General features: G+C 49.7%; 1 protein-coding gene and 1 non-coding gene across 3 annotated transcripts in view; both read left to right on the top strand.

The window, feature by feature from the left end:
• LOC144147242 (uncharacterized) overlaps positions 1-18,828 on the top strand; it is a 196,630-nt gene that overhangs the window by 115,458 nt on the left and 62,344 nt on the right. For both annotated transcript variants that reach the window (XM_077679322.1, XM_077679323.1), the window contains one exon: positions 14,561-14,621. The gene's annotated coding sequence lies outside the window, so the exon portion shown is untranslated. The remainder of the gene's footprint in view (positions 1-14,560; positions 14,622-18,828) is intronic.
• On the top strand, positions 10,398-10,470 carry Trnat-cgu (transfer RNA threonine (anticodon CGU)). Its single transcript has one exon. It is a non-coding gene; the product is annotated as a tRNA-Thr (tRNA).

The raw sequence follows: 18,828 nt of genomic DNA, 5'->3' as shown, positions 1-18,828 counted from the left end.
GGGTGAGAAAAAAGCGACAAACTTTGCAACAAAAGTGTGAGCTTTCCGCTGCGCGTAAAAGTATAATACTTGGCCCAGACGACCTTGACGACCCAATCTAACGATTGCGCTACTTCATTTAGTGTGCTCAAAATGCCTTTCAGGGCTCCTTTAAGGGGGGTGGCATGAGGACGAAATAAAAGTTTGCTTTATTAAAAAGACTGATTTGTCCCGATAACAAGATCAAATTTTCTCCGAAGTTCGAACAAATAATTGGGATAATAAAGAAAACGCGTGTAGTAGTGGCCACTCCCCAGCAACTTCCCCGCGACGTCTGTATGACGTCAGCTAACACAGGATCGTGCAGGTGCGAACATGTTGATGCCGATACAAGGAATACAAGAATTGGCGTCATTGAAAACCTTCAAGAAAAAGGTTTTACCCGGCCAGAGAACAAAATAATACGTCTCATATGAGAGTTCACTACACATTACATCAGGGAGAGGCCATAGAAATATCACTAATTCCAGGTGTACAAAATAAACGTTTGCTAATTACAAAATAGCACGGCATCAATAAAACATCACAATTTCGAAAAGCGACAACACAAAGTGTCTGCGACATGATTCTTGACTGGTTTACTGCATTCTAAAGGCTGTAGAGTAACCTTCATCTCGTAAGATAATTAGACAACATTTACGACTCGCTTCGGTGACATTATAACATTGCTTCCGGACACCACAATACAGCTAATGAGAGAACAGAAATTGTGACGAAAAAGAAAATGCTGGTGACCTGTTTTTCCGGCGTAATCGCCTTAAGGAAAGCGTGTGAAAGGACGAAACAGCTGTCGCCGTCTCGCACCGAGAGGTTGAGTTACTTGTTGATGGGGACCGTTTACTTTTCGGTTAACAATCGATGCTACGAATGTATACACTGCGGAAACCAATGTGAAGATTTTTCATTAGATGTCACCCATTTGTTTGCTATCCCGAATAATATAATGGCCTGCAGTAGAAAGAAGTGCATTGACATTGCAACTGACCGGTGCAGTAGCTATGAAAATTGCCTCAGTTCGACCCCCTGCCGCTGTGCCAGTACTTCAAAAAGCGTCGCGAAGCGAAATCGGCTCACAGCGAAGCTGTTTATGGCCAAGGTGTTCCGTGGATTTTTCATGCTTGCGAGCAAATATGCGTGTGCAAAAACTAAGCTCCCGAGTTCGATGCCAAAGCGCGAGGCCTTCGTGGGTGTCCGTTTGTTTGTAATTTTTTTTTATTTGGCACTGCACTTCCATCAACTTTACAAGTTGTCGTTCTCCATTTCCAATTTTGCTTCTGTTCTGTCGTTTTAATTGGGAGGCAGCGTTTAGTCCGGAATCCCGGACGCCAGGGACGTCAAAAATTTCAAAGCGTGCTGGGGGTGTAAAGACTGTCTGCCTGAACGGATACGTTAACCTCCCCTTCCGAACCATCTGTGGAGATTCAATGACGTCGAGAAACGGCCATAGTTGCAGCACGACTTCCGTCAAGAGTTCTTACCCTTGCCGGAAATTCTGTATCACCTCAGCTTAGCTGGCCATCCAATTTCACAGTAGACTGGATCAATTTTTTGTTGGTTTTGACGGCAACTTGGATATGTTAAACCGTCGTGTTGGAAACCCGTTAACGCGTTCAGTTAATCAGTTAGCTTCAGTTAATCTCCACACTTTTCATGCGAGAGAGAGAGAGAGAGAGAGAGAGAGAGAGAGAGAGAGAGAGAGAGAGAGAGAGAGAGAGAGAGAGAGAGAGAGAGAGAGAGAGAGAGAGAGAGAGAGCATCGCCCTTGTTCACGTACGATTTACTTTTGATTCGGAGTAAAAAGTCGGCCAGCCCCGTGCCACGTGGTCATGCCGTGTTTTGACCTGACGGCTCCGCGCCCCCCTACCCGAGCACGCTCTCCGCAGTAACCCAGATGAGCGGAAGCTGATCGGAAGTCGCTGATCCTAAGTGCACGCTCCCGGAAGTTGCTTCGCGGAAGATTCGCGTAAAAGCTTCCGTGTCGGCATCGGCGCAGGCAGACGACAGGGCGCAGGCAAGCGTGTCCGCGCATCCATCAGAGGAGAAGGAGGGGCTCGACCGTATGTACCGTTCTACTCCCTGCGTCTCCTGCGTGCATTGAGTGGCCAGCGCGGAAAAACAAAGCGATGCTCATGCGGTCGGTGAAGGACCGCATTGCCTGGATTGTCGAGCGACAGCTCGACGTTTGCGCTGGGAACGCGCAGAGAACACGCGCACAATTTCACCTCCAGACAAAACACAGACGTTGCTCGGCACAGTCTGTGCTGTAGGGGCGAACACGCAGCGAACTTGGATGCAGCCAGCGCCTCCTTATGTCATTTTCTGATGACAAGCGCCCTTAATCTTTCCTCCTCTCCACATCCTTACCCTTGGTAACGAGTGATTCGACATTTTAATTGTGCAACCGCATGAGGTGCCGGCTTGACCTTGGCTGAGCTTGAAGGTCAGATTGACGCTACCAGGGACGAACTGTTTTCTGGATTTGGCTTGGACTAATAAGCGCAGGAAAACCGCCGCACGGATTAGGGAACAGACTAGGGTGGAGGACCTTCTGGTTCGAATTAAGGGGTGGAAATGGGCATGGGCGGGTCATGTTATGCCTATGAGGAACAACAGGTAGATTATCTGTTTAACAGAGTGGCTCCCAATAGACCGCAAGCGCTATGGGGGTCGGCTGATAACTCGATGGAGCGATGAGTTACGAAAATTTCGGGGGAAAGCGTGGACTCAGATAGCCCTCGATAGGCGTGGCTGGAGATCTTTGATGGAGGCTTTCGTCCTGCAGTGTACACAACCAGGCTTAAGATTATGATGATGAATAAGCTCAACAAAGCGAACCACAGGACATTGTTCAGGGCTGTATGGTTTGGAATGATTCGAAACCCCCCGCCTACATTCGCATTCCCTCACCTACACCCGAGCAGTGGGCCTGCTTCTTTGGGCCAGGTGGACCAGCTGTAGCAGCCGGTCAACCGGGCTCTTCAGTCATGGTGCCATAAAGTTTACACCCCCCCCCCCTTCCCCGTCCTCCTCCTCTCTACGCGGAGGAGACGTGAACAGGATCATGCCGCTAACAGCTTCAGTTTAAATATTTTCCGTGAACGTAACTCGCTTCGCAGCGCCGGCGTCACGGGAGCGCGGAGGTCAAGGAACGGACGAAGCTTCTCGGTATACGACGCGGCAGGGCGGCCCCCCCTTTCGCACGGCCGGCGTCGTTTCGTAACGTGACAGCGCGGGTCGTCGCGGTGTCCGTGTCAGACACGCGTAACGATCCGTGTAGCCGCACTGTTTCGCACTGCGTCGCCTCGACCTCCTCGGCGGCTTGGCAGGCTTCCAGCAGGCGCGTGTATACGCACGCACCGCGGCACGACCGCGCGTGCCTGTATCTGATCGAGTAGGTGCCGGTGCGGGCCACGCGGTCGGCACTGCGGCGGCGGCGCCGTTGGGTAGCCCTGCCTGGCGACGACGTGGGAACGACGCGATGCCGACAGCGTGGTGGCATCGGTTGTTCGGCGGCCACTGCTGCGGCACCGTGCGAGGCGACTTCACGACGCGTATCGCGCAGAGTACAACCTGGGAACGCTGATGTCCTGTTCGTAACAAGCGAGCTGCGAAAAAGAAAAACAAGGGGATTAGAAATGCTGAAGTCAGCGCACCGAGACAACGGAGTCCTATTATTTGTCGTACCCCGAGTATGTTGAGTCTGTATTTGCGTCTGCGCTGCCGTCTTCCGAGAAAAGCGGCGGGTAGTTCAGAACGAGCTGAAGTGGCAGCCTCTCCCCTGCTTCTTTGGAGTAACGTGAATGCAGTGGGTCATGGTTGCAAGTCGGGACGAAACGCAAACGCCGCTCTCCCTCGTATACGTCGGGCCTTCCGTATACGGAAGACCCGACTGATGCTTTCATCATCTCGTCCTCGTTTAGGGTGGCAAGAACCTCTTAGGGTGGTAGGCTGTATATAGGTTTGGACGAGTTGGTAATCCACGCTGTACTTCAATTGCGCAAAAAACTAGCGGTCTCCAGTCTTCGTTACTTTTTTGCGCAATTGAAGTAGGGTGCTTTATTATTTGCTTCGCAGCAAAAGTCTGAACCAGTAGGCCGAAGATTTGCCATTGGACCGGGGGGAGGTTGTAGACGAACGCACGCTGATAAACAGGATGTTATAAAAAATTTCCCGGGTGTTGTAATCGCAGCCCGGAGAACTCAGTTACACGTACAGCTGCGGAAAAAAGTAAACTGACCGCGTAGGACCGGCGATTCAAGCCGATATAAGAGGAAAATTTTGTGAGACACGGTACCCGCAAAATAACTATACGGGGTCATCTTGTATGCGTGAAAATATGTACTGTCGCCACACCAGGGCTCTCTCGTTCGTGCCTCTATCATTACCTCAGTTTCCTAGCTGAGGATCTTCGATAAAACACATCAGCACGAGCACGTGCAGGCCTGTGCTATCGCCGACCCCATCCACTTTGTTGAAGTCCGCAGGCGTAGGTGATTATCCCCCTGGGAAGATGGAGCGTCGTTATAAAAGCAGCGACACGATTGGGGTCGAAGCAACCCGGCAGTCCTCGTTCAGTGCCGCGATGGGCAGCAAATCAATGCGTATACGACTTCACGGAACGGGCAGCGCAGTCGAAAATTCAGCGACCAGCGGGTTAATCGCCGATGCTGCTCTTATAAGCTCCGTTCAGTCGGAGGAAGACGGGTCCCAACCTCGGCAGGGGTTAATTGCGGCTGCGCGAGACGCATCTCCACTCCCTTGGAATAGCGGTCGACCCCCGTGTCGACCTCGGGGTGCTTCTCTCCCTCGATGAGGCAGACATAGGCTGCCGTGCGCGACCCGCAGCCACCTTGCGCGCACGCAGGCACGACGTTCCCCTTCCTAGGCGTCCAGGAATCCAGGCCGATGCAAGTCACGGCGCTTGTTGTGCGCGTGCTCTGTTGTGTACGCGCGTACGTTACGCGCGACCGGAAGGGCGCGGTACTCTTCGATGTGTGCGGCATTCGATGTATCCCCGCGGGTTTGGCGAGGACAGCCACCCTAACACGACGCTCCAGTGAAGCGCTGTGAGCCGTGTTAACTCTGCTTGCGGTCGCCAAGGCCGCCGCGGTTCGACTGCCACCGCTGTGCAGCCGTGTATATATGTGTACGTTGTGTGTGTGTGTGTGAATCACGTTCACGCATTGCAAGCGACATGCACGCTATGCCGTCGCAGTTGTGGTCAAATGTATAAATCTCCCCTATGGCGAAGTTTATACAGCAACTCTACAGGTCAAACGGCTGGCAGGTATTTCCCGCGCCAGTTCTAAAATTACGGTGTGGCTCAGTTGAAACAGGCGCGATATTTCCTTTTTCTTTTGCTGTTTTGCTACAGTCCCTGTTGTGAAATTCGGCTAGGAGGATAGTCTATTATGTATACCACGTTCCCAGGGGTCACTAGACACGCGCAAACAAATGTATACCGGGATTCAGATGGAATAGAATGAATTTAGATATATTAAGATGATGGGTGTGATTGGCGCAGTTGACAGCATCTTACTGCGCATGTGCAACAGAGTCTATACAACCTGACAAAGTGCCGTTATCAAGAAAAAGAGCGCTAAAACGCACGACAGAAAAAAAAAGAAAACGACGAGACAGCGCATCTGTCCCGTCGTTCTTCGTTTTTTTTTTTCTTCTGTCGTGCGTTTTTAGCGCTCTTTTTCTTAAAAAATATGCACCAACTAACCCAAGAGCATATTTTACTGTCGTTACCAAGGAGCAAAAAATGAGAGGGTTTATAACACTGCAGTGTAATTTTTATTTCTGCACAAATGAACACGTGGTGGCCGAGTTGACATGTTATTAATAGACAGGAAGAGTGATGCAGGGTGTGGGAAGGTGGAGGGTGGTACTGGCACCATGGTATGCGTACTTACGTACCCTTTAGTTCGCCTGCAGTAATAAAATGAAGTCTACTCGTGCATTTTAAAGTATACGCCCCTCGCGTCCGCTTCTGGTTGGCGGGCTCGTCTCTTGCGCCGTAAGAAAAGCCCAGTCGCTTCTTCATTACGACCAAGAGTCCTCCGTTCCCCGTCTGATAAAAAATTTAGGCGGCTGGAGAATTTCGGGCCCATGGTGTCTGCTAAGCTGAAAAACAAAACAGGACAGACAACACTGTCGCCTAAGCATTAGTCACAGCTGGAGACTCGCCGAGAGCGCCCGGCCTGCGGTCGTTTCGTTCTCGTTTTTACTGCATCCTTCGGGAGTATCAGTCGGCTCTCGTTACTACGCTCGTTAAACACGCGCACGTTTGCCTTGTTTCTACGCGTGTGCCGTGCGACTGCGAAGACGGCGCTTTGTGCTGTTTCTGAGTGTCGCCGAGAGTGTCGCCAACCGTCGGCAGCTGCTGCTGCGCCCACTCGCTCGACTAAGCGCGCGCACTTCAAACGACTTCCTCGGAGCACTTTCAGGTAGTTCGCTTCCGAACGCAAACAGGACAAGTTATCGATCGATCCCGTCGTTAAACTAAAGCGTCGTTTCTCACGCGCTTGTGCGCGGTAACTTTCGCAGCCCCCGCCCGCCTTTTCTTTAACGATGTCTCGGTTCGATTGCGTGGGAATAGCGCTGCCGTTTCGGGGCTGCCAAGAAACGCGTTCTTTCCTCTCCTCTTTTTTTTTTTTTTATTGTTCGTCGAGGCGTTTTCTCGCGCACGGCACTCCAAAAGTGCTTACTACCCTCGTAGCGCTCGAAGGTGTGCAGTGGTGCGGAAGAGGCCGTGTTCCGGCCGCTGGCTGGCTGCTGCTGCTGCTGCTGCGGGCGTTTTGACTCACGCATACACTACCGTTTGTTTATGCACTGCGCAGCCACGGCCGCGCCTAGCCAGCTTGGGTAGGGTGCGCTGCTTAGTGAAGTTTTCTTTACTGCCCTGGAGAAGGCTGGGATATCTGTAGAAAAAAAAAATGGCTCAGCTTGCACTAGTGATCCAAGCCTGGGGAAACGGAGGAGCTGGGGGTCGACCTAGCCTCTTCCTGTTTTGCTAAGTTTTGCTACGTTTGCTACGAGTTCAGCTCCTCTAAAATTCCTTCTTGTGCTGAAACTTCGTCGGTGGTACACGCATGCTTCGGGAGGACGAAGCGGCCGATGGATGTCCGAGTGGCGGCGCGCTTTTGGGCAGCTTGCAGGCGCCGCCTGAGAGGTGGAGGAACCGTTAGAAATCAGCGTCAGCCTTATGAGCCGACCCGTCCGGTGAAAACATGCCGGCAACAACCCGTTCGGTGCCACGTATTCGGTGTTGGATCGCTTGTGGAGTGGTTTTAAAACAGTAAATGATAAAGGATACCACCTCCAAAACATATACGAGTCCCTTGCGCTATTTTTATTTTTTGATTTCCACGAACTAACTCGTCCAACAAAGCGTTATAGTAAGGGTCATACGGTAGCCGGTGCCCGTACACTTGCTGCGATTTTTTCCCTAGGGAGACGCTGAGTTTATTACAGCGCTGGCTGTTACAAGGGAGACGTCGTCGGTTTGTCATCAGAGTTCCACGAAGTCCGCGTCAAAACCGTTAGGCTTGTCTGTAAAGCGTGCTTCACCGCAGGCATGGTTGTTCAGCAGTGAAGTTAGCGAAACGGAGCCAAGTGAATCTTTGGCAGCGTTAGCTGTTGTATGGCAAGAAGTTGCGAGGCAACGCCAGTGGCTAGTGGTCACATTATGTTCTTGTAAACGTCCGTGACTGTTGCATCTCTTCGACCTGCACTGAGTCCTTGAAACGAGTGAGGTTTTGCGGCTTTTGACCAGTAACTCCATCCGCCACTGCTCGGTCTTCCGCCCAGCAACGCGGTGATTGAAGGGATTGTTCTGCCCATACTAGTCGCGTATAAAGGCGCAAATAGAGAACGAGCCTCTTCTCGCCGATAAAATCAGAGTCGGGAGCATAGCTGCTGCGTGAGGTGTACGTCCTCCGTGAGCTATGCCACGTGATCAGTTGGCCACGAGACACGAGTTCATCATCGGCTGCCTCTGCTGTATTTCCTTGACGGGAGGAATCGCAGCAAACGTGCTTGCTTCGTAGAAGAATGTGTAGGCAAGCAGAATGTTAAGTTGGGCTGTTCAAATGCTAATAATTTTAGGCGTTTGTCTGCATGTGCGGGACTGTCTATCCCAAAACGTGGTTTGCGATACCGCGCCAACGCCGTGAGCGGGATCACGATTGCATTTGTAGATAACAAAATTCTACATTCCACGCTAAGTGTCTTGGACCACGAATCAGTTAAAGCAAGAGCTTAACTTTAAAGTGTGACCGAATTATTTTACTACAATAAGGACGAAGAGTGATTTCGCCAACTTTCTGGAACATAAAACATGTCATTCTCACTCCAGAAGTAAGATCAAAGACGCGCCTCGTATTTTAGCACCTCTAGCTTCAGCGCGAAGAGCGCCAAATTAGAACTTTGCGTATCAGGAGGAGAACACGTATGCGGGCATGTGGCCTAGCTACCCGACAGTACAGCGTGGCAGCGCCGTGCCGTTTATACAGCATACACCATTCCGGGTCTCGTGGTGACCTTCATTAGGTACCCCACTTTCCCTTCGTCCAGCTGCCCTGCCGCACGGCTGGGCCGAAGAAAAGCTGACACGAAATCAGGCCAATCAGCTGGGCCGTGTGTACCGAACTTATTAACATGCAGGCCGGCTGTTTAATTATGAAGAAGGTCGTTTGTGTCCTGTACCCTTCCGTTCAGCTGGCCGGCTGTCGTCTGCGGAAGCATCGCGTGTGAATTAAGCCGCTTATTACAACAAAACAAAAAAAAGTAAACGAACCGGGAATACCCCGCTGCGCGTGCATGTCTTGGTGCCCACACCACCGCCTTCAACGTTCGAGATGGGCATCGTCTCCATTGGGTCCTCTCCTCCACCATAAGCGTAGCCACCGTGGTAGCCAGTCGAACTTGCTACCTTGCGTTGCCCAGAGCACCCACTGTAGAGCAGAGCCGTGGTGGGTCGCCACACCTACAAGATCCCTTAAGCTACGTAGCTTTCTTGTAATAAAATTATGCATGACAATTTCGGGTCTGTTTGTTCGTCTGCCTCTGGCTGTCTGTCGGTATACTTTTTAAATGAACATCGTGACTTTTACTGGGTAACTTTTACTGAGTAACCTTTACTGGGTAACCTTTACTGGGAAGCTTTTACTGGGAAGCTTTTACTGGGAGATTTATACTGGCGACCATAGAATCCTGTACCCTGTATAAAACAAAAAAAATGTTAATCATCGACGGAGGGGCCCGCGTCCACCGGCATTGACCGTTACCAGCTTCGATAATTCTTCTTTCTGCCTTACGTCCCCGATCAGCTCCGACACTCTGTGCTTCGCAGAACTGACCGCTATTCGTGTCCGACCTACATTTGGGAAAAAGACGGTAGTCTGCGTGTGCATGCTCCGTCCGAACCACCGCTGGCGGTGCAGTGCGGCGAATAGAGCGTCGCATTATATAGTAATCGCAGCAGCGCCCTCGCGGGAAAGGCCGCCCATTTGAGGAAAGGAATGCGGCCTAGGGGAAAAACAAAAACAAAACAGAAACGGCGACCGGCCGAGACGGCGGGACACCGCTGCTTCGGGAACTGTCCGGCCTTCGCAGCCGGCGTGATTTGCCCCCGAGTGTCGCGTGTCCTGTCGAGACTATATATCGGTTACGCAAGCGTCCGCTCGTATCTTTCCTTTTTTTTTGTTTTGTTCCTTTCACCTAGTAAGTGTTGCATGGAATGCCCTTGCATAAGGAGAGAGCGGAAAAGGGGAGATCTATGGCTCACGCATGCCGAGAGCCGTCTTATGTCGAGGCCTGCGTGTCGGTGAAATCCAATCAGGGCCTGACCCAATTTTGATAACGTTATCCTCTCGCCCTTGCATTCTCGTTCTCGCCATGGTCTCCATTTCATCCCCTTTTTGCTTCGTTGTTCCCTGCATCTCTCTCTCTCTCTCTCTCTCTCTCTCTCTCTCTCTCTCTCTCTCTCTCTCTCTCTCTCTCTCTCTCTCTCTCTCTCTCTCTCTCTCTCTCTCTCTCTCTCTCTCTCTCTCTCTCTATCTATCTATCTCTATCTCTATCTCTATCTCTATCTCTGTCTCTCTGTCTCTCTCTCTTCGCTACATGCATAGCGAGGGCCTCTGTTCTGGCAGTCTTGGTGCCATAGGGAGCTTAAGAGGGGTCAACGCTGGTCGACCACTCTCGACGTGTCGCAAAACACTCGAGTCACGGCCCGGGGGTTAAAAAGGTCCCCTTCACCCCGAGTAGTCCGAGTGGCGCTGGCTACCACCCCCAAGCGCAGGAAACAAAAATACCTTAACATAAATACCCCAGAAAGTGGAGGGGAAAACAGCCCCGCCGGTAGCGTAGTGGTCATCGCACCAGACGCGTATTCTGGAGGTCGTGTGTTCGGATCCCACCCGGCGGGCATTTTTTCTCCACTTTCTTTCTGTCTTTCCAAATTCTTTATCTGTTTCAATGACCTACCACATTCTACCATTTGTTTTCCGAGGTTTCGGAGTTAGAAACTCCTTCTTCAGGAGTTTCTAACTCCGAAACTGTTCGCAACAGAAAAACGGGGAAACGTGGCAGTCGACTTCTCTCACTATTTTTATATATAACTGGCCCATCGAACCTCATAATCTCTCTCTCTCTCTCTCTCTCTCTCTCTCTCTATATATATATATATATATATATATATATATATATATATATATATATAATATAGCAGCAAACATGCGCGCACACATCAGACGTTTCTACTGCTTCTCTAGTGATACCGCCGGCCGCGGCGGCCGCTTTTCTGATGGAGGCGAAAAGCAAAAACTGTGTACGAGATTTCGGCGCACGATAAAGATCCCCAGGTGGTCAAAATTAATCCGGAGCCCTCCACTACGGCGCGCCTCATCGCCTGCGTTGCGTCGGCACGTTAAACCCCACAATCAATCAATCAATCAATCTAGTGATACCGTCCCTTACGCACAGGTTCCGCGCAACGCTCGCTTTTCTGTGGCGTCTATCCTAGTGCGCTTCTTTCCGCGTGGCTCGCCTCTTCCAGTCTCCGTCGTTGCCTCGGTGTGTACGTTCACCCACAACGCGAATTTCTCTCGTTTTGTTCCTTTCCCGCTGCGTGTCTCTTTATTCCCCCATTCCCACGCATGCGCATTGTGCCGTACGCCCATCTTCTTTCCTGCTTTTCTTCTTCTCCCATCGCGCAGTCGGCGTGACCGACAAATGAACTAGACCTTGAACCGCGCTGGCCAAGAAAGGCTGCGCCCCCGTTCATCCTCGTTTCTTGCTTATTTTCCTTTTCCGTAAACAAGGCCCTTACAGTTTTTTAATAATAAAAAAAGTACAACATTCGGACGTGGAAGGATGCCCCGCTGTTTTCTTTGTTCATTATTAGTACTAAACGCCCATTGTTGTATTCGCCACCCTATTTTCGTTCCCGCTGCTGCTGCTGCCGCTGCGTCCGCATTCAATCCGCCCTTGATATACATCCTTTGTGCGCCTTGTTCGGTATTGCCTCCGTGACCTCGATAAGCGAGAACGAGTTGGGCGGGGAATGGGGGAGGGGGGTTCCGCCGCACGCAGCGAAGCGATGCTTGGCTGCGTAAAATGTCGAAAATTCACGCGGCTGTGAAAAAAAAAATTGCAACAATAGTGAACGAAACAAAATAAATCATCTTGAAAGATGCGCTCCATAAGTCGCTCGTTTCAATTTGGCACGGTTTCCTAAAGCGTTGAGAAATTTTTAGCGCGAATGAAATCTACAGGGAAACTGCATGTATTAGGCGTTCATTTTGGGGCTCTAGAAATCTAGAATAAGAACTTTTGGCAATCTTTGCCAAATTGGGGAAACTTGGAACGAATATTTTTGAGTTATTTTTTTATTCGTGTTGTAATCTCCCGCTGAACCGGAGCGGCCAAGTTTTTTTTTTAAGTTTGTTTTTTAAGTTTTTAAGAACCTGTGTCTTGCCGTTTGTATTTGTATGCAAGCACAGGCAGGTTAAACACATCATTTTACGCAGTAAAAATAAATTGACATGGTGAGGAAAAACAAAACAATTCGAAAGATATACCGCCACTTTGGCCGAGCAGCGCGAGAAAAAAATACGACAGCAAACACTCAGGCACGCGCACTACAAAACCCAGTTGTGTATTTGTATGTGTGATTTTTTTCCTACCTGTGGGAACCTTTCGGACAGCGCCCCCACATGAAGACGACTTGTCCCTTTGTAGACACTCATACCGTGCGTGAAACCAGCAGGAATATAAATTTAATTACTGTATGGTATGCTGTATTCGTATTGCATCCCCATCTCTTTTTCTCGCTAACCCAAACCAGGGATTCAAGAATACTCCGCAAATTTATTTATTTATTTATTTATTTATTTATTTATTTATTTATTTATTTATTTATTTATTTATTTATTTATTTATTTATTTATTTATTTATTTATTTGCACACTCTGGCGCTGTTCACTCCGAGTGATGAGATAATTATCAACTAAAGTCGCCACAGGAAGCTTGCTTAACCAAAGATGGGAAAATTGTAGAGAAAGCATATACACCGGCGCGTAACACCATGGTAAGCAAGCAGGTCTTCAAAGGTGATACTCTCATTAAGAATAATCAGCTGCCTAATTTCGAACCATACAAATTTATTTCCGCATATTTTGCGCCGAATTCAAATACAAATGCAGAATGGTTACTTTTGCTTCGTTCTAAGGAATTTCTAACGCTGGAAGTTATTAACCTTCGCTGCCGTCCTGATTCCTATAGTCTTCTGCAGGCTTAGAGATGTGTATCCGAAAAAAGCGCGCCGAAACTGCATCCCCTAAGCACGCTGCGGGTTTGTTTATTAATAAACGGTGTCGGGAATGTATGTGTATATAGCACGCGGCCGTGAGCGAACGAGGAACACGGGGTGCAAATAAACATCATTTTTACGATGTGCAGATAAGGGGACCGAGAAATAGAAAAGCGGAGGGAGGGAGGGCGTGAGAAGGGGGAACTCGTAGGCGCGCCATTTCGGCCAAGGGCGCGACGGCATCGGCATGCGCCTCATTTCTTGGGCGTCAACGCGTGCCGAGAAGGTACTCGCCGAGCGGCGCGCGAAATTCAAAAAAAAAAAAAAAAAAAAAAAAATGCGCGCAGTTGAGTGGCCGCTAGTGTCTTTATCCGAACAATGTATTTTTAAATCGTGCACAGATAGAAAAAGTGGCGATTGAGACTTTCGAAAAGGCTTTGCTGCCTATACGGCACGCGCAAACAAAGGAATTCCCGCCAGAAACGCTTTGACAAGCGTTTCTCGGCTGTGCACGTTGTGATAACGGGCCTCAACTTGGTCGCGGGAAAAAGTGAGACAATGAGCGCTGCCGTTTGCATCGAGATTTTCTTCTCTTTCTGAAGACTTAAGTGGGGTGGAGCCGCTTTTTTTTCATCGAGAATGACCGAGGCTGTGTAACCTTGTCGCCGCTTGGAGTTTGAGCGGAGCGCCTTCCTGTCTTAGCCCTGTAGTTTTCTCTATTCAAGCGTGGCGTGCACGAGGAACAAAGAAAGTTTCTGCGTGCTTTTGTGCGGTAACAAAGCTATTTTCCTTGCTTTCAGCGTCGCTTTTCTGACCCCTGGGCCTTGCTCTACTTTAACGGTCTTCTTGCATCTACGATAGAGTGCATTGTATGCCTTTTCTTGCTTCGCGTCATCGGCACGAAAGCGTGAACGAAAAGGCGGCGGGGTCACTGTACAATCGAAGGTCGAGTTCGGGGGAGGTCTGAGGAGCTGAAGTTTCCAACGGCTGGAACAGCCGTGGTCCACTGTGCTTCAATTTTGCTGTTCTCTCATGTCTATCATCGTGGATTTCGTGGTCCGTAGTAGTGGTGGTGGTGGTGGCTTTATGTTTCGGTTTTTCTGTCCCTTTCTATGGAAGGTATTGAATATCTATAGATAATGTAACTGGAAGATGCCATGACAGGTAATTGATGATATGGAAGATAGAACATGTAACCGTGCGATCAGCGGCTTTTGGCGAAGTGCTAGTCTTGTCCAATGCGAGTTCACTTCGTATACAGTTGCCATTACTGGACTGCGTACTTATTTATTTGAGTTTAAAGAGTTGACTGTTATAACCGGCGACGAAAAATCGCCGGTTGCGATACTGCGCACCGTGCACCCGTTCGCCGCCACTGCGTGAAGGCGCGGGTCTAGCCTGCACATGCGCATTGACGTCGGCCGGCCTTCCGGGTTCTGTAGGCCCTGTTCCACGGAGCTCCGTGCCCTGTTCTGCGATGTGCGCTACCGTGCAGGATAGGGCGCTCTCCAGGTCTATTAAAGATTTCTACGAGAGAGCTTTAGCGGGGCGGAGTACTAGATGGGCGAAACCTGTCTGCGCACATGCGCAGATAGGCCGAACATGTTTCTGAATAGTATTTCTTTCGTGCTTAACAGCTAAGCCTATAGCAACGAACGGAATACATTCTTCACATTTGTTTAAACCGCGTTCCTTTTCCCCGCAGGACTCAACTCCGTAGGCGCACACGCCTGCCCGACACGGACCCTGCCATCGCCGCAACGCGGGTATGTGTCTCTCCCGTAATCTCATCGAATACGTCTCTCCTCGAGTACATATAGTCTGGGCTTGCTGAACGACTTCGCCACATCTCGTCGCTATACCTACCTTTTTGTGGCAATCACATCTCTTCATTAAATATCTTCTTCTCTGGCGCTCTTTGCCCTCGTTGGACTTGCGCCATTAAACACCAACCATCATCATCATCATCACATCTCATCGCGCACAAGGTCTCAGTTGATCCGCAACTGTCGACAGCAAAATGTCGATTGTCAAATCTGAGTAGAGGTATAGATAGAAAGAAGACTACGATATAGAAACATCGATAAACTATCGACAGTGGGCGCTCACATAATTTTGAAGGATGGGTTTCTTTATCACGCTATAAAAGCTCAGCCGCAAAGTTTGAGCCATGGCAACAGGGAATCTCCAAAAGAGCGCAATTGTGATGCCGCCTTCACGCCTCGCATTTCGCTCTTATAGTTGCGCACTAAATCTGCGTGTCGTGTATCTTGTCGTATGCGTCGTTGGCTTCTCTTGGTAAATCGTCGAGTGACGCAACCTAGAGTTGAGGTTTTGACGCAGGAGAAAAAAAGAAAAAAAGAAACACGAATGCGGGTTCACGGCATTCAAAATGAACTGCCACATCGGGTCATGCCAATGACCCAAGTTGAGAGCGCTTCGGGAAAATTAAAAAAAAAAGATAAAAACAAGGAGGGGCTTTCCCCGAATTGTAAAGGCTCCCGTGTCGTTGGGGTCGTTTCACAAGGCGAGTCTCCGCTGTTCGTTGAGATTGCGCATTCCGGGTCTCGCTCGCACGGCGCCGAATTGGGCGCCTTGCATGCATTGAGCAAGCGTTGTCGCGCAAGTTCTGTTGCAAGTAATCGAACTCGCGCAGCGCTGGGACAACTTCTCCACATTCTGACCTTCTGGACCTTTTGAAACGCAATTGCTTTTCGCGGAGCAACTTTTGTGGAAGAAACACCCCCTCCTGTCTGCGTCCCTCGAACGGTGCAACATTAAGATAAAATGAAGTACCGAAGGCAGCGGTAAACGGGAGTATTAGTTCGGTCTCAAGTGTTCTCACCCGCGGCGATAGAACGGTATATGCCTAACGCAGGAAAGTCCAGCCTAAAGGACTCGAATGAAGGTTCCGCACTTCGAAGTGCACTCAAGGGGGAGCGTCGTAGTGAAGCGTCCCCGTGCTAAAGACGTCACTGCTGACGTAGTGAAGCGCGAAATTTGAAAGGGCGTCAGTGTTGAGGACGTTGTTCCAATGAAAACGGCATCTTTTGGGGCTAGGATGGAATTAATTACTACTTATGTCGAAGGGCAGCTCTGAAATATGTCCTTTTTTTCAGTACCAGCTCTCTGTCAGCCGTAAAATGTTGCTCGCAGTTAACTCGTCCGATACTGCAATCAAAACCTTGGGGGGGAAATCCAGGCGTGACTGCAAGGAGCTTCAGGATTCCGCGTCAGCAATTTCACAAAAATTCGTACCCAGTTAATTAAGAAGCAAGCTAGGAAAAGCAAGCAAGCGAATACGGGCAAACTGTCCCCTGTAGTTTGCTCGCACATCTAACCCATTCTTCGATATGCTTTCCGCACGGGTACGGGCCCTTTGGTTACGTGGTTATTGGACTGGGGAGGAGAGAGCGGTTCTCGGTGCGACTGTTCGAGGCAACTGCAAGAACTGCGCCGGGCTGGGAAACTGTAGGTAACAGTATTCAAAGAAAACCTGTATACACGTTTCTGCACCGCGGGACTCGCAGTAATTACACGCCATCTTGCATACATTGTAACGAAACTCGCATTATTTGTGGGACGTTTTGGAGGGCGCATGTATTTTTAGCCCCCCATCTAAGCGACGTTATAACCTACGCACTGGCAACGGTACAGTAAATCAGTTAATGTCGCTGTAAATATCGCAACATCGCTTCGAATGGCAGTTCCCTCTCGATCTTTCAAGAATCGTTCGCATCCGAACTTAGATGCGTTCGCGTTCGCATTTGCACAAGCTGTCTGCTATGGGGAGGGAAGAGTTGAAAGGGCACAAAGTGTGACGTGGAGGTTGTAGAGTCATGGAAAACTATCATAGCACAGTATAGCACACTATCATAGCAAACTATCATAGTAAACTATCATAGCAAACTATCATATATAGCGGACTGTCATAGCAGACTAGCATATCAGCAGCAGACTATTCAGCATACTAGAGGCTAATAAGCTTACTACATAGGGGGGGGGGGAGGCATATCATCATCATCATCCCATCTACTCCCACTGCAAGGCAATTTGCCTCTCCCATTAATCTCCAATTATCCCGGTCCTGTACTAACTACGACCAATTTATCCCCGCAAACATCTTCATCTCATCTGCCCATCTAACTTTCTTCCGCCCCCTGCCACGTTTTCCTTCTCTAGGGATCCGCTCTGTTACCTTTAATGACCAACGGTTATCTTGCCTGCGCATTACATGCCTGCCCACGTCCATTTCTTTTTCTTAATTTCTACTAATATGTATTTAAAACCAGTTTGCTCCCTGACCCACTCCGCTCTCTTCTTGTCCCTTAATTCTACACCTATCGTCTTCCTTTCCATTGCTCGCTGAGTCGTCCTCAATTTAAGTTTGAACCCTCTTAGTGAGCCTCCAAGTTTCTGACCCGTAGGTGAGTACCGGTAAGATGCAGCTGTCATACATTTTCTTCTTCAGGGACAATGGTAGGCTACCGTTCAGTATCTGAGAATGCCTACAAAATACACTCCACCTCGTTTTTATCCTTCTCATTATATCTGCCTCATGGTTGGGATCCGCGGTCACAACTTGGCCTAAGTAGATATATTCGCTTACCACTTCCACTGCCTGGCCACCTATATAGCGGACTATGTCGATGGGAGGGGCCTTCGTCCTGCACTGTACTTACTGGGCTGTTGATGATGATGAAAGCAGATGGCATACGGTCTGTCTTGTTTGCGTGCACAGAACAACTTTGAGAAGTTTGTGGGCAGTCTAGGGCTGCTCCCGCAATATAAAATGTATTGGCAAAAAAAAACAAAAAAAAACGGATCTGTTCTGGAACAGTGCTGAGCAGTCCAAAATGACAAATAAGACTGATAGCAGACGACACATATAGCAGACTATATACGGCAGACGCTAACTGGGTGGCAGGCGACTAAACCGGGCTGCAGATCTATCGACGCCCCCCATCATACTGGGGCAACGAGCCGCCCGAGGAAAAAAGGGTTGCACATGAAAGAGAAAAAACGCCGACATTTCGGTTGTATCCGCACTGTTGAAATTGGCGCTCGTATAGAGTACGCGCCCACTTTCCCAGTGTAGACGCTGGGATTCGCCCCACCGATTACCCAGCAGACGTTCCGCCCCAGTTACTTCGCGAATCTCGATTCGGCGCCGTTTCTTTTAGTCTTTCTACCCGCTCTGTCAGCAACGCCGTTCACGATCGAGCGTTTCCGTCGCTAACCAGGCGGGTGTGTTACGCGCACCGCGGCTTCGGCCGCGACAACAATCTGACGCGCAGTGTGCGGTCTACGCCAAGTATATTTTTTTTCTCTCCTTTGTTCCCCCCCTGTTTCTCGCGTTCTTAGCTGCTCGGTAATCCTTTGTTCGTGCGTGTGCGTGCGTGCGTGCGTGCGTGCGAGAGAGAGAGAGAGAGAGAGAGAGAGAGAGAGAGGAGAGAGAGAGAGAGAGAGAGAGAGAGAGAGAGAGAGAGAGAGAGAGGGGGGGGGGGGGGGGAGGGAGGGAGGGAGGGAGGGAGGGAGGGAGGGAGGGAGGGAGGAGGGAGGGGCGCCCAGAAACAAAATGGCTGCGCCCACATGTAAACAAACATCACGTGGTGCCGACCGACCAATGAAAATCCTGGCGGCACATACCCGATGAGAGAGAAGAGTGCCGATACTTTAAAAGCCTTTATTTAGTAACGCTACTTTCACCAAAGTAGCGCCATCAACTGCTTTGCTTTCAACACCGGCGAAATTCTAGAGGACCCGGCGTTCGACCTTCGTGGCGTCAGGGTAGTCTACAGTTTCTATTGTAACGGCCTGGGTTGGAACCCTCGCAATCCCATGTGTTTTCAAGTAGAGTGATTCTTGGGTACAAATATCCTAAAGCAATACTTGCAACAATTTTTTCCCCGTATACAAGTAACGGTGGTTCGGTACATTTTATGCTGCTTTAGGCGCAGTGTGAAGCCTATC

Source organism: Haemaphysalis longicornis, unplaced genomic scaffold (assembly GCF_048455015.1).
Source record: "Haemaphysalis longicornis isolate Haplotype H1 unplaced genomic scaffold, Haemaphysalis longicornis Haplotype H1 scaffold_7, whole genome shotgun sequence".
Lineage (NCBI taxonomy): Eukaryota > Metazoa > Arthropoda > Arachnida > Ixodida > Ixodidae > Haemaphysalis > Haemaphysalis longicornis.
The sequence above is the reverse complement of the archived record's forward strand: the minus strand, read 5'-3'. Positions and strand labels throughout refer to the sequence as shown.